This window comes from Oncorhynchus kisutch, linkage group LG26 (assembly GCF_002021735.2).
Source record: "Oncorhynchus kisutch isolate 150728-3 linkage group LG26, Okis_V2, whole genome shotgun sequence".
In the NCBI taxonomy this organism is placed as follows: domain Eukaryota; kingdom Metazoa; phylum Chordata; class Actinopteri; order Salmoniformes; family Salmonidae; genus Oncorhynchus; species Oncorhynchus kisutch.
The window spans coordinates 51,274,781-51,287,566 of record NC_034199.2 but is presented as its reverse complement, the minus strand read 5'-3'; the positions used below and the strand labels follow the sequence as shown (position 1 = coordinate 51,287,566).

The following is a 12,786-nucleotide window of genomic DNA, read 5'->3' as shown; positions in this document are numbered from 1 at the left end:
CAGACATCATCCTTAACCGCGTCCTCAGAGCATGCGCAGACCAGCTGGCTGAAGTGTTTACGGACATATTCAATCTCTCCCTATCCCAGTCTGCTGTCCCCACTTTCTTCAAGATGTCCACCAAGAAAGCAAAGGTAACTGAACTAAATGGCTACAGCCTCGTAGCACTCACTTGTGTCATCATGAAGTGCTTTGACAAGCTAGTTAAGGATCATATCACCTCTACCTTACCTGACACCCTAGACCAACTTCAATTTGCTTTCCCGCCCCAATAGATACACAGATGGCACCATCGCACTGCACTACCCTATCCCATTTGGGCAAGAGGAATACAGTGCATTTGGAAAGTATTCAGACCCCTTGACTTTTTCCACATTATGTTACATTACAGCCTTGTTATAGAATTGATTGAATTACTATTTTTCCTCAGCAATCTACAGACAATACCCCCATAATGACAAAGCAAAAACTGTTTTTTTAAATATGTAAATCTTGCATATGTATTAAATTTAAAAAACAGAAATACCTTATTTACATAAGTATTCAGACCCTTTGCTTTGAGACTCGAAATTGAGCTCAGGTGCATCCTGTTTCCATTAAGCACCCTTGAGATGTTTCTACATCTTGATTGGAGTCCACCTGTGGTAAATTCATTTGATTGGACATGATTTGGAAAGGAACAACCCTGTCTATATAAGGTCCCACAGTTGTCAGTGCATCAGAGCAAAAACCAAGCCATGAGGTCAAGGAAATTGTCCAGAGATACAAGACCGGATTGTGTCGAGGCACAGATCTGGAGAAGGGTACCAACAAACATTCTGCAGCATTGAAGGTCCCCAAGAACACTTAAATGGAAGAAGATTGGAACCACCAAGACCAAGATTGGAACCACCAAGACTCTGGCCAAACTGAGCAATCGGGGAGGTGACCAAGAACCTGAGTCACTCTGACAGAGCTCCATAGTTCCTCTGTGGAGATGGGAGAACCTTCCAGGACAACCATCTCTGCAGCACTCCACCAATCAGGCCTTTATGGTAGAGTGGCTAGACGGAAGCCACTCCTCAGTAATGAAGACTTTCAGACCATGAGAAACAAGATTCTCTGGTCTGATGAAACCGATTTGAACTCTTTTGGCCTGAATGCCAAGTGTCACATCTGGAGGGAACCTGGCACCATCCCTACGATGAAACATGGTGGTGACAGAATAGTGTTGTGGGAATGTTTTTAGGAGACTAGTCAGGATCGAGGGAAAGATGAACGGAGCAAAGTACAAAGAGACACATCACTGAAATTGGCCACTCACACCGGCAGTGTGGTGAAGAAGGTGCAAGAGTGCCTCTTCAACCTCAGGAGGTTAAAGAAATGTGTCTTTGCCTCTAAGACAATCACAATCTTCTACAGCTGCACAATTGAGAGCATCAAATCAAATCAAATTTATTTATATAGCCCTTCGTACATCAGCTGATATCTCAAAGTGCTGTACAGAAACCCAGCCTAAAACCCCAAATAGCAAGCAATGCAGGTGTAGAAGCACGGTGGCTAGGAAAAACTCCCTAGAAAGGCCAATACCTAGGAAGAAACCTAGAGAGGAACCAGGCTATGTGGGGTGGCCAGTCCTCTTCTGGCTGTGCCGGGTGGAGATTATAACAGAACATGGTCAAGATGTTCAATGTTCATAAATGACCAGCATGGTCGAATAATAATAAGGCAGAACAGTTGAAACTAGAGCAGCAGCACAGTCAGGTGGAAGTTGAAACTGGAGCAGCAGCATGGCCAGGTAGACTGGGGACAGCAAGGAGTCATCCGAGCATCCTGTCGGGCTGTATCACCGCCTGGTACGGCAACTGCTCTGCCCACAACTGTAAGGCTCTCCAGAGGGTAGTAAGGTCTGCACAACGCATCACCGGGGGCAAACCTACACCACCCCCGGTGATGCGTTGTGCAGACCTCACTACCCTTTGGAGTCACAGGAAGGTTGTAAAAGCTTTCAAGGACATCAACCACCCGAGCCACTGCCTGTTCACCCCGCTATCATCCAGAAGGCGAGGTCAGTACAGGTGCATCAAAGCAGGGACCGAGAGACTGAAAAACAGCTTCTATGTCAAGGCTATCAGACTGGTAAATAGTCATCACTAGCCGGCTTCCACCCGGTTCCTCAACCCTGCTTCTTAGAGGCTGCTGCCCCATATACAATAGACATGGAATCACTGGCCACTTTAATAATGGAACACTGGTCACTCTCAACCCTGCACATTAGAGGCTGCTGCCCCATATACAATAGACATGGAATCACTGGTCACTCTCAACCCTGCACCTTAGAGGCTGCTGCCCCATATACAATAGACATGGAATCACTGGTCACTCTCAACCCTGCACCTTAGAGGCTGCTGCCCCATATACAATAGACATGGAATCACTGGTCACTCTCAACCCTGCACCTTAGAGGCTGCTGCCCCATATACAATAGACATGGAATCACTGGTCACTCTCAACCCTGCACCTTAGAGGCTGCTGCCCCATATACAATAGACATGGAATCACTGGTCACTCTCAACCCTGCACCTTAGAGGCTGCTGCCCCATATACAATAGACATGGAATCACTGGTCACTCTCAACCCTGCACCTTAGAGGCTGCTGCCCCATATACAATAGACATGGAATCACTGGTCACTCTCAACCCTGCACCTTAGAGGCTGCTGCCCCATATACAATAGACATGGAATCACTGGTCACTCTCAACCCTGCACCTTAGAGGCTGCTGCCCCATATACAATAGACATGGAATCACTGGTCACTCTCAACCCTGCACCTTAGAGGCTGCTGCCCCATATAAAATAGACATGGAATCACTGGTCACTCTCAACCCTGCACCTTAGAGGCTGCTGCCCCATATACAATAGACATGGAATCACTGGCCACTTTAATAATGTTTACATACTGCTTTACTGTAGTCTATGCCACTCCGACATTGCTCGTCCTAAAATTTAAATATTTCTTAATTCTATTTTTACTTTTCGATTTGTGTATTGTTGAGAATTGTTAGATACTACTGCACTGTTGGAGCTGGGAACACAAGCATTTAGTTAGATACTACTGCACTGTTGGAGCTGGGAACACAAGCATTTAGTTAGATACTACTGCACTGTTGGAGCTGGGAACACAAGCATTTAGTTAGATACTACTGCACTGTTGGAGCTGGGAACACAAGCATTTAGTTAGATATTACTGCACTGTTGGAGCTGGGAACACAAGCATTTAGTTAGATACTACTGCACTGTTGGAGCTAGGAACACACGCATTTAGTTAGATATTACTGCACTGTTGGAGCTAGGAACACAAGCATTTAGTTAGATACTACTGTAGGAGCTGGGAACACAAGCATTTAGTTAGATACTACTGCACTGTTGGAGCTGGGAACACAATCATTTAGTTAGATATAAATGCACTGTTGGATCTAGGAACACAATAATTTAGTTAGATATTACTGCACTGTTAGAGCTAGGAACACACGCATTTCGCTTCACTTGCAATAACATCTGCTAAGTATGTGACCAATCTATAATTACATTTGATGATTTGATGTCCTCTTGGAGAGCAACTGAGGAGGCTCTGTGAAGGTCTCAATTGCATGCGCCTTGTGTCCTTCTCAAAACCCATTGGAGGAGGTCAGAGGGGAGTGACCTCTGGCTTTCTCATCAATGGGTCTTGCGAAGGAGATGAGGAGCGAGGACACAAGTATGCAATTGAGATCTTCCCTCTGTCCTGAGCAGGCAAAAAGACTATCAGGTGTCCGCCCCCCTAGCAACCACCTGACCCTAGCAACTAGTGGCCAGGTCAGAGATCACTGGGGGTGTGGGTCGCCAGTATGACAACCTAGTCTGGCACTGTCAGTGGATGGGTGGCGTGAGCTGAAAGTAATGTCAGTCTGTGTCAGTCGCAGGCGGGGGAATCCGTGTCAGTCGCAGGCGGGGGAATCCGTGGCTGTGAGCGAGAGACTGACAATGTCTGTTTCTTTCAGCAGAAAATCAATCGCTACAAGTGAGTCAAGCCTCTGGTTGGGTGAAGTTGGAAAAGCTGGAGGAATCTACCAAGCCAGGCCCAAGGAGGGGTCTACAACCACAAGGCCAAACAGCAGACAACAAGCCAGGCCCAAGGAGGGGTCTACAACCACAAGGCCAAACAGCAGACAACAAGCCAACAAAACACAGAAGACAGAAGTGACAAGCTGTTTAGATACTGTTAGTAGGTAGAACTGTTTACATTATTATTGGTGAAATCTAGACATTTTTAAACCAGATTTTTGTGGTAGACATTTAGAAAATGTGTATTAGTAATTTTTATGGGTTGGGAATATAAATTGAGAAGCCGTGTTAATATTATCTCTGAGGAACTGAATATTTTTCAGTGAAATATTTACTGTTCAATAAATTAAAGTAATGAATCAATGTATGTTGACTTTTAATGTATGGACTTTAAAACTGTCATGAAATGGTTTTCCCATTTATCTAGGGGAACATTTATCTAGGGGAACATTTATCTAGGGGAAAAGAAAATGCAAAGGTTTTCTGTTGTGACTCATCTTCTCGGCTTCCGTCGTGCCATTTGTTGGGACAGTGTTGCCAGAGATACGTATTAACATTATATTCATATTAACACCCACTGTTTACGTTGCCAATGGGCCACGCGGTGCATTCTGGGTAAACTCAAAGAGAAATCTCCTTCAAGGAGTCAATGGTAGTCAATGCATGGAGGGACTGGAGCTGAGACACAAGGTAAGATGGCAGAGAAGAAGATGGAGTCGGGGAATGCACAGGGAGAAGATGGAGTCGGGGAATGCACAGGGAGAAGATGGAGTCGGGGAATGCACAGGGAGAAGATGGAGTCGGGGAATGCACAGGGAGAAGATGGAGTCGGGGAATGCACAGGGAGAAGATGGAGTCGGGGAATGCACAGGGAGAAGATGGAGTCGGGGAATGCACAGGGAGAAGATGGAGTCGGGGAATGCACAGGGAGAAGATGGAGTCGGGGAATGCACAGGGAGAAGATGGAGTCGGGGAATGCACAGGGAGAAGATGGAGTCGGGGAAAGCACAGGGAGAAGATGGAGTCGGGGAAAGCACAGGGAGAAGATGGAGTCGGGGAAAGCACAAGGAGAAGATGGAGTCGGGGAATGCACAGGGAGAAGATGGAGTCGGGGAATGCACAGGGAGAAGATGGAGTCGGGGAATGCACAGGGAGAAGATGGAGTCGGGGACTGCACAGGGAGAAGATGGAGTCGGGGAATGCACAGGGAGAAGATGGAGTCGGGGAATGCACAAGGAAAAGATGGAGTCGGGAATGCACAGGGAGAAGATGGAGTCGGCGAATGTACAGGGAGAAGATGGAGTCGGGGAATGCACAGGGAGAAGATGGAGTCGGGGAATGCACAGGGAGAAGATGGAGTCGGGGAATGCACAGGGAGAAGATGGAGTCGAGGAATGCACAGGGAGAAGATGGAGTCGGGGAATGCACAGGGGGAAGATGGAGTCGGGGAATGCACAGGGGGAAGATGGTGAGGAAGGTTGGCGGCCAAAGTGTGAAAAAAAGATGGATACGTTCTCTAGTAGTTCAGAGACCGAACCTGCTGAGAGGGAGGATGAAGTACCTGCGGTGAGGGTCGCTGAGTTCGGGCCTCGCCCCGAGGAAGACAGGGATGATTCTAGCCCAGTGGGAGTGAGATTTCTAGAGGGAATGGATCCTTGAATCATTATGTCGTGTCAGGTTGGGGACTGTTGAGTTGAAGGTTTCTTAGTGGACTCCTGATATGTTTCCTCCGCCCAGAGGGGAGCGGGCGCGCCGGATTACGCTGTAGGAAGGAGCAGTAACGTGTGTTGATGTAACAGTATAGACTTTACATCCGTCCCCTCGCCCCGACCTGGGCTCGAACCAGGGACCCTCTGAACACATCAACAACAGTCATCCACGAAGCATCGTTACCCATCGCTCCACAAAAGCCGCAGCCCTTGCAGAGCAAGGGGAACCACTACTTCAAGGTCTCAGAGCAAGTGACGTCACCGATTGAAACGCTATTTAGCGCGCACCACCGCTAACTAGCTAGCTATTTCACATCCGTTACTTTGAGGAGGAGCAGTTGAAATGATGCAACATTTGTTCATGATGCGAACATTGGATAACTTGGTGAAGAGAGAAACTGTCTGTTTTCCTCCAACTGTGTTGCTCCTTCAACATAGCATTTGGAGAGGCCTGTGAACATCAACAGTCAGAAACAACTTCCTAATCGATAACTAAGAGGAGTAGGTGGCCAGTACGTTACAATAAACTTTAATATTTCACTAACAGAATATATTTACAACAGAATACATACAAAGTTTATTGCAATGTACTGGCTGCCTGCTCCTCTGGCTGCCTGCTCCTCTGGCTGCCTGCTCCTCTGGCTGCCTGCTCCTCTGGCTGCCTGCTCCTCTGGCTGCCTGCTCCTCTGGCTGCCTGCTCCTCTTAAAGGCAGGACTACCTGCCTACCTGCCTTTAAGGCGCCTGCATTCTCACTGCCCTCATCTCACCTCTAATTGAGAACTGACATATTGGCATAATATATCTGATGAGTAACAGCATCACCCCCCATAAAGACTATAGACATGCTTAAAGGTTTTCAGTCAAGCATGTTGCCATGTGTAGAAGTTGTTACTGACAAAAGGGAATATTAATCATAAACTTTGTTGATTGGCACATAATGCTGCGTGAAGAGTGTTCGTTAGGTAAGTGGTGGATGTGGATGGCAGTCATCAAATCATTCTCATTCAGATGTGGTACTGATCAACTAAATATTCACGTAAAGAAAAACAACATTACTCTCACTGTTCTTGTTACAGACGCATGACTGTTTTTCTGGTTTCACGATGACACTTGAATAAACACATGGTGATAGGCACTGAGACTTTAAGCAGGTCCATGATGCACAGGGAAAAGCTCCTGGGTTTCCCACCAAGCTGTAACAACAGAAGTGTAACTCTCGTTAATGAAGACTGGAACTCATGGTACATAGGTCTACAAACACTGTGTGCATGTTTTCTTTTGGGGGGGGGGGGGGTTCATTATCAATCAAATGTGTTTTAATAAAGTCATTTTCTTACATCAGCAGTTGTCACAAAGTGCTTTACAGATAGCCAGCCTGTAACCATAATAGATAAGAAAGAAGAGGAGAGGCGCCCAGTACGTTACAATAAACTTTAGTGAACTATTAACAGAATATATTTACAGCAGAATACATACAGGGGCAGTCAGCATTCTACATCAGGACTCGTTGCAGGTGACATGCTGACTGCTCCTGTATGTACATCAGGACTCGTTGCAGGTGACATGCTGACTGCTCCTGTATGTGGGCTGTACAACATGATACAGAAATCAATACAACATGAGACAGATATCAACACAACATGACATGAGACAGATATCAACACAACACGAGACAGATATCAACACAACATGATACAGAAATCAATACAACATGAGACAGATAAACACAACATGAGACAGATATCAATACAATACAACACGAGACAGATATCAACACAACACGAGACAGATATCAATACAATACAACATGAGACATATCAATACAACATGACACAGATAACACAACATGAGACAGATATCAATACAACATGAGACAGATATCAATACAGATATCAACACAACATGAGACAGATATCAATACAACATGAGACAGATATCAATACAATACAACATGAGACATATCAATACAACATGACACAGATAACACAACATGAGACAGATATCAATACAACATGAGACAGATATCAATACAACATGAGACAGATATCAATACAACATGAGACAGATATCAATACAACAAGAGACAGATATCAATACAACATGAGACAGATATCAATACAACAAGAGACAGATATCAATACAACACGACATGAGACAGATATCAACACAACATGAGACAGATATCAACACAACATGAGACAGATAAACACAACACGAGACAGATATCAATACAACATGAGACAGATATCAATACAATACAACACGAGACAGATATCAATACAACACAGATATCAATACAACATGAGACAGATATCAACACAACATGAGACAGATAAACACAACACGAGACAGATATCAACACAACATGAGACAGATATCAATACAATACAACACGAGACAGATATCAACACAACACGAGACAGATATCAATACAGATATCAACACAACATGAGACAGATATCAATACAACATGAGACAGATATCAATACAATACAACATGAGACATATCAATACAACATGACACAGATAACACAACATGAGACAGATATCAATACAACATGAGACAGATATCAACACAACATGAGACAGATCAACACAACATGACAGATATCAACACAACATGAGACAGATATCAATACAACATGAGACAGATATCAATACAACATGAGACAGATATCAATACAACATGAGACAGATATCAATACAACAAGAGACAGATATCAATACAACACGACATGAGACAGATATCAACACAACATGAGACAGATATCAATACAACATGAGACAGATAAACACAACAAGAGACAGATATCAATACAACACGACATGAGACAGATATCAACACAACATGAGACAGATATCAATACAACACGACATGAGACAGATATCAACACAACATGAGACAGATATCAATACAACATGAGACAGATAAATACAACATGAGACAGATATCAATACAACATGAGACAGATATCAATACAATATAACATGAGACAGATATCAATACAACACGACATGAGACAGATAACACAACATGACATGAGACAGATATCAATACAACATGAGACAGATATCAATACAAGATGAGACAGATATCAATACAATTCAACATGAGACAAATATCAACACAACATGCGACAGATGTCAATACAACATGAGACAGATATCAATACAAGATGAGACAGATATCAATACAACATGAGACAGATATCAACACAACATGAGACAGATATCAATACAACATGCGACAGATATCAACACAACATGAGACAGATATCAATACAACACGACATGAGACAGATATCAACACAACATGAGACAGATATCAACACAACATGAGACAGATATCAACACAACATGAGACAGATATCAACACAACATGATACAGATATCAACACAACATGAGACAGATATCAATACAACATGAGACAGATATCAATACAACACAACATGAGACAGATATCAACACAACATGAGACAGATATCAATACAACATGAGACAGATATCAAAACAACACAACATGAGACAGATATCAATACAACACAACATGAGACAGATATCAATACAAGATGAGACAGATATCAATACAACACAACATGACAGATATCAATACAACATGAGACAGATATCAATACAACATGAGACAGATATCAACACAACATGAGACAGATATCAATACAACATGAGACAGATATCAATACAAGATGAGACAGATATCAATACAACACAACATGACAGATATCAATACAACATGAGACAGATATCAACACAACATGAGACAGATATCAACACAACATGAGACAGATATCAATACAAGATGAGACAGATATCAATACAACATGAGACAGATATCAATACAACACGACATGAGACAGATATCAATACAATACGACATGAGACAGATATCAATACAATACATGAGACAGATATCAATACAACATGAGACAGATATCAATACAACACAACATGAGACAGATATCAATACAACATGAGACAGATATCAATACAACATGAGACAGATATCAATACAACATGAGTAAATTATAATAGGCCCTACCCCATCCCCAAAATCCCTTCCAACATCAATGGGGTTGCAGGGTAGCCAAGTGGTTAGAGTGTAGAGGCGGCAGGGTAACCTAGTGGTTAGAGTGTAGAGGTGGCAGGGTAGCCTAGTGGTTAGAGTGTAGAGGCGGCAGGGTAGCCAAGTGGTTAGAGTGTAGAGGCGGCAGGGTAGCCTAGTGGTTAGAGTGTAGAGGCGGCAGGGTAACCTAGTGGTTAGAGTGTAGAGGCGGCAGGGTAGCCAAGTGGTAAGAGTGTAGAGGCGGCAGGGTAACCTAGTGGTTAGAGTGTCGAGGTGGCAGGTAGCCTAGTGGTTAGTGTAGAGGCGGCAGGGTAACCTAGTGGTTAGAGTGTAGAGGCGGCAGGGTAACCTAGTGGTTAGAGTGTTGGACTAGTAACTGGAAGATTGCAAGTTCAAATCCCTGAGCTGAGAAAGTACAAATGTGTTGTTCTGCCCCTGAACAGACAGTTACTGACATTAGGTGTGATGTATTGTTAACTCTACCTTCTTGCCCTTTATGCTGTTGTTTGTACCCTGTGTTGTGCTGCTACCATGCTGTTATTGTCTTAGGTCTCTTTTTATTTATTTAACCGTTTTTATTTTTACAGGTTAAACCACAACTGAGAGAGTCAAACTACTGTTCCTAGGTCGTCATTAAAAATAAGAATTGGTTCTTAACTGACTTGCATAGTTAAATAAAGGTTTAAAAAAATGACCCTACACTTCAATCTTTCCCTCTCTTCAATGTACCTACAACACATTCTCCACCGTTTCATTGACCAGACACAAACCAATCACATGCTTGCCAACCAGTGCCACCCGGTTGATGTTGGACAGGGTTAGAAGGGATTTTGGGGATGGGGGAGGGCCTATTATAATTTACTAGGGCTCTTTATTTTCTCAGAAGTACTGAGTTTGGTAGGAGGATTATGACATGTTGTTAACCGTGATTAACCACACACTCCAGCACGGTAGGTGGCGCCATGCACTTTTAACGTTTGTTTGCGGACCGCCATTATATCATAGAAGAAGAAGTTGCTCAATCTGCAAGACAGATAGTGTAGGTAGAGCACTATCAAACTGGTAACTAGAATTTGTCTTTATTCAACATCGACAAGACGTGGAATCATTTTGGTACGTTTTTAAAACAACAACACATCTGGAAATTAGCTAGCTACTATGTTCACACGTTGCCATTGATTGATATGGCTAATGTTAGCTAGCTAACTAACTAGTAGCAACCACCATAGCTAGCACAGGGGTAGATAGTCAACTGTTTTACACGTGGTACGTTTATTCACGTAACGTTAGATAAGATTAAATAAAGTGGGTGTTTCAACATCAAATGTAAATATGACATGGTTTGCTAGATTATAGCCAATCTCTGAATTAGAAAACAGAATAAACTCCACGGTGGAGGAAGTCCCCCAACAGAGTGTAGCAGAAACAGGGGCATCATTTGAGAAAGGTGCAATTCTGTGTGTTCCTTAATGTGGGCACCCCTGCTTCTGCAGGAACCCCTCAATGTGGGCACCCCTGCTTCTGCAGGAACCCCTCCTTAATGTGGGCACCCCTGCTTCTGCAGGAACCCCTCCTTAATGTGGGCACCCCTGCTTCTGCAGGAACCCCTCCTTAATGTGGGCACCCCTGCTTCTGCAGGAACCCCTCCTTAATGTGGGCACCCCTGCTTCTGCAGGAACCCCTCCTTAATGTGGACACCCCTGCTTCTGCAGGAACCCCTCCTTAATGTGGACCCTCCTGCATCTGCAGGAACCCCTCCTTAATGTGGACCCTCCTGCATCTGCAGGAACCCCTCTTTAGACTTCTATTGGTCAATTTTTTTAAAGTTGTACTGCAGAAATCGCTCCTCCATTTCCTGGTTGCTGAAACCCTAATAGTAAGCCTGTTTTACTTTCACCTTTATTTAACGAGTCAGTTTAGAACAAATTCATATTTACAATGACGGCTGGGAGTAAAAATATAGGACAAAACACACATCACGACGAGAGAGACAACACTACGGGTGTAGGCCGTCATTCTAAATACGAATTTGTTCTTAACTTACTTGGTTGAGTACAACCAAGATGTGTTGTTTGGCTCTCTCAGTTGTGGTTTAACCTGTAAAAATAAAAATAGTTAAATAAATAAAAAATTGAGACCTAAGACAATAACAGCATGGTAGCAGCACAACACAGGGTACAAACATTATTGGGCACAAACAACAGCAATACATCACACCGAATGTCAGTTTGTGTCAAAATATGATTCTAGTGGAGAATCATTATACCATCTAAACCGCTGTGAAATATATTTCCATCACCAAAAATATTGTTGATGCAGGAACCAATGGGGAGCTTGAGGGGGGTGAAGGTGTTCATGAAGGAACCAATGGGGAGCTTGAGGGGGGTGAAGGTGTTCATGAAGGAACCAATGGGAATGCCCACATGCGGAAACGCCCTGAATTGCGGGCTGCAGTTGCACACTAATTTATTCATGTTGCATAGAAACTAAAATACTAAAATACTACTTAACGAACAGAATGTAGAATGTTCATACATAGAAAGTTTATCAAACAATCCTACGAGCGTCGTACACACACTGGTAGGAGATAACCGTTGATAAATGCCAATCCTACGAGCGTCGTACACACACTGGTAGGAGATAACCGTTGATAAATGCCAATCCTACGAGCGTCGTACACACACTGGTAGGAGATAACCGTTGATAAATGCCAATCCTACGAGCGTCGTACACACACTGGTAGGAGATAACCGTTGATAAATGCCAATCCTACGAGCGTCGTACACACACTGGTAGGAGATAACCGTTGATAAATGCCAATCCTACGAGCGTCGTACACACACTGGTAGGAGATAACCGTTGATAAATGCCAATCCTACGAGCGTCGTACACACACTGGTAGGAGATAACC

General features: G+C 43.6%; 1 protein-coding gene across 3 annotated transcripts in view; it reads left to right on the top strand.

Annotated features, from left to right (window-relative positions):
* The first annotated feature begins 10,860 nt into the window (after positions 1–10,860).
* The window catches only part of ankzf1 (ankyrin repeat and zinc finger peptidyl tRNA hydrolase 1), a 37,884-nt gene continuing 35,958 nt past the window's right edge, over positions 10,861–12,786 (top strand). For all 3 annotated transcript variants that reach the window (XR_004205681.1, XM_031806123.1, XM_031806120.1), the window contains exon 1: positions 10,861–10,988. The gene's annotated coding sequence lies outside the window, so the exon portion shown is untranslated. The remainder of the gene's footprint in view (positions 10,989–12,786) is intronic.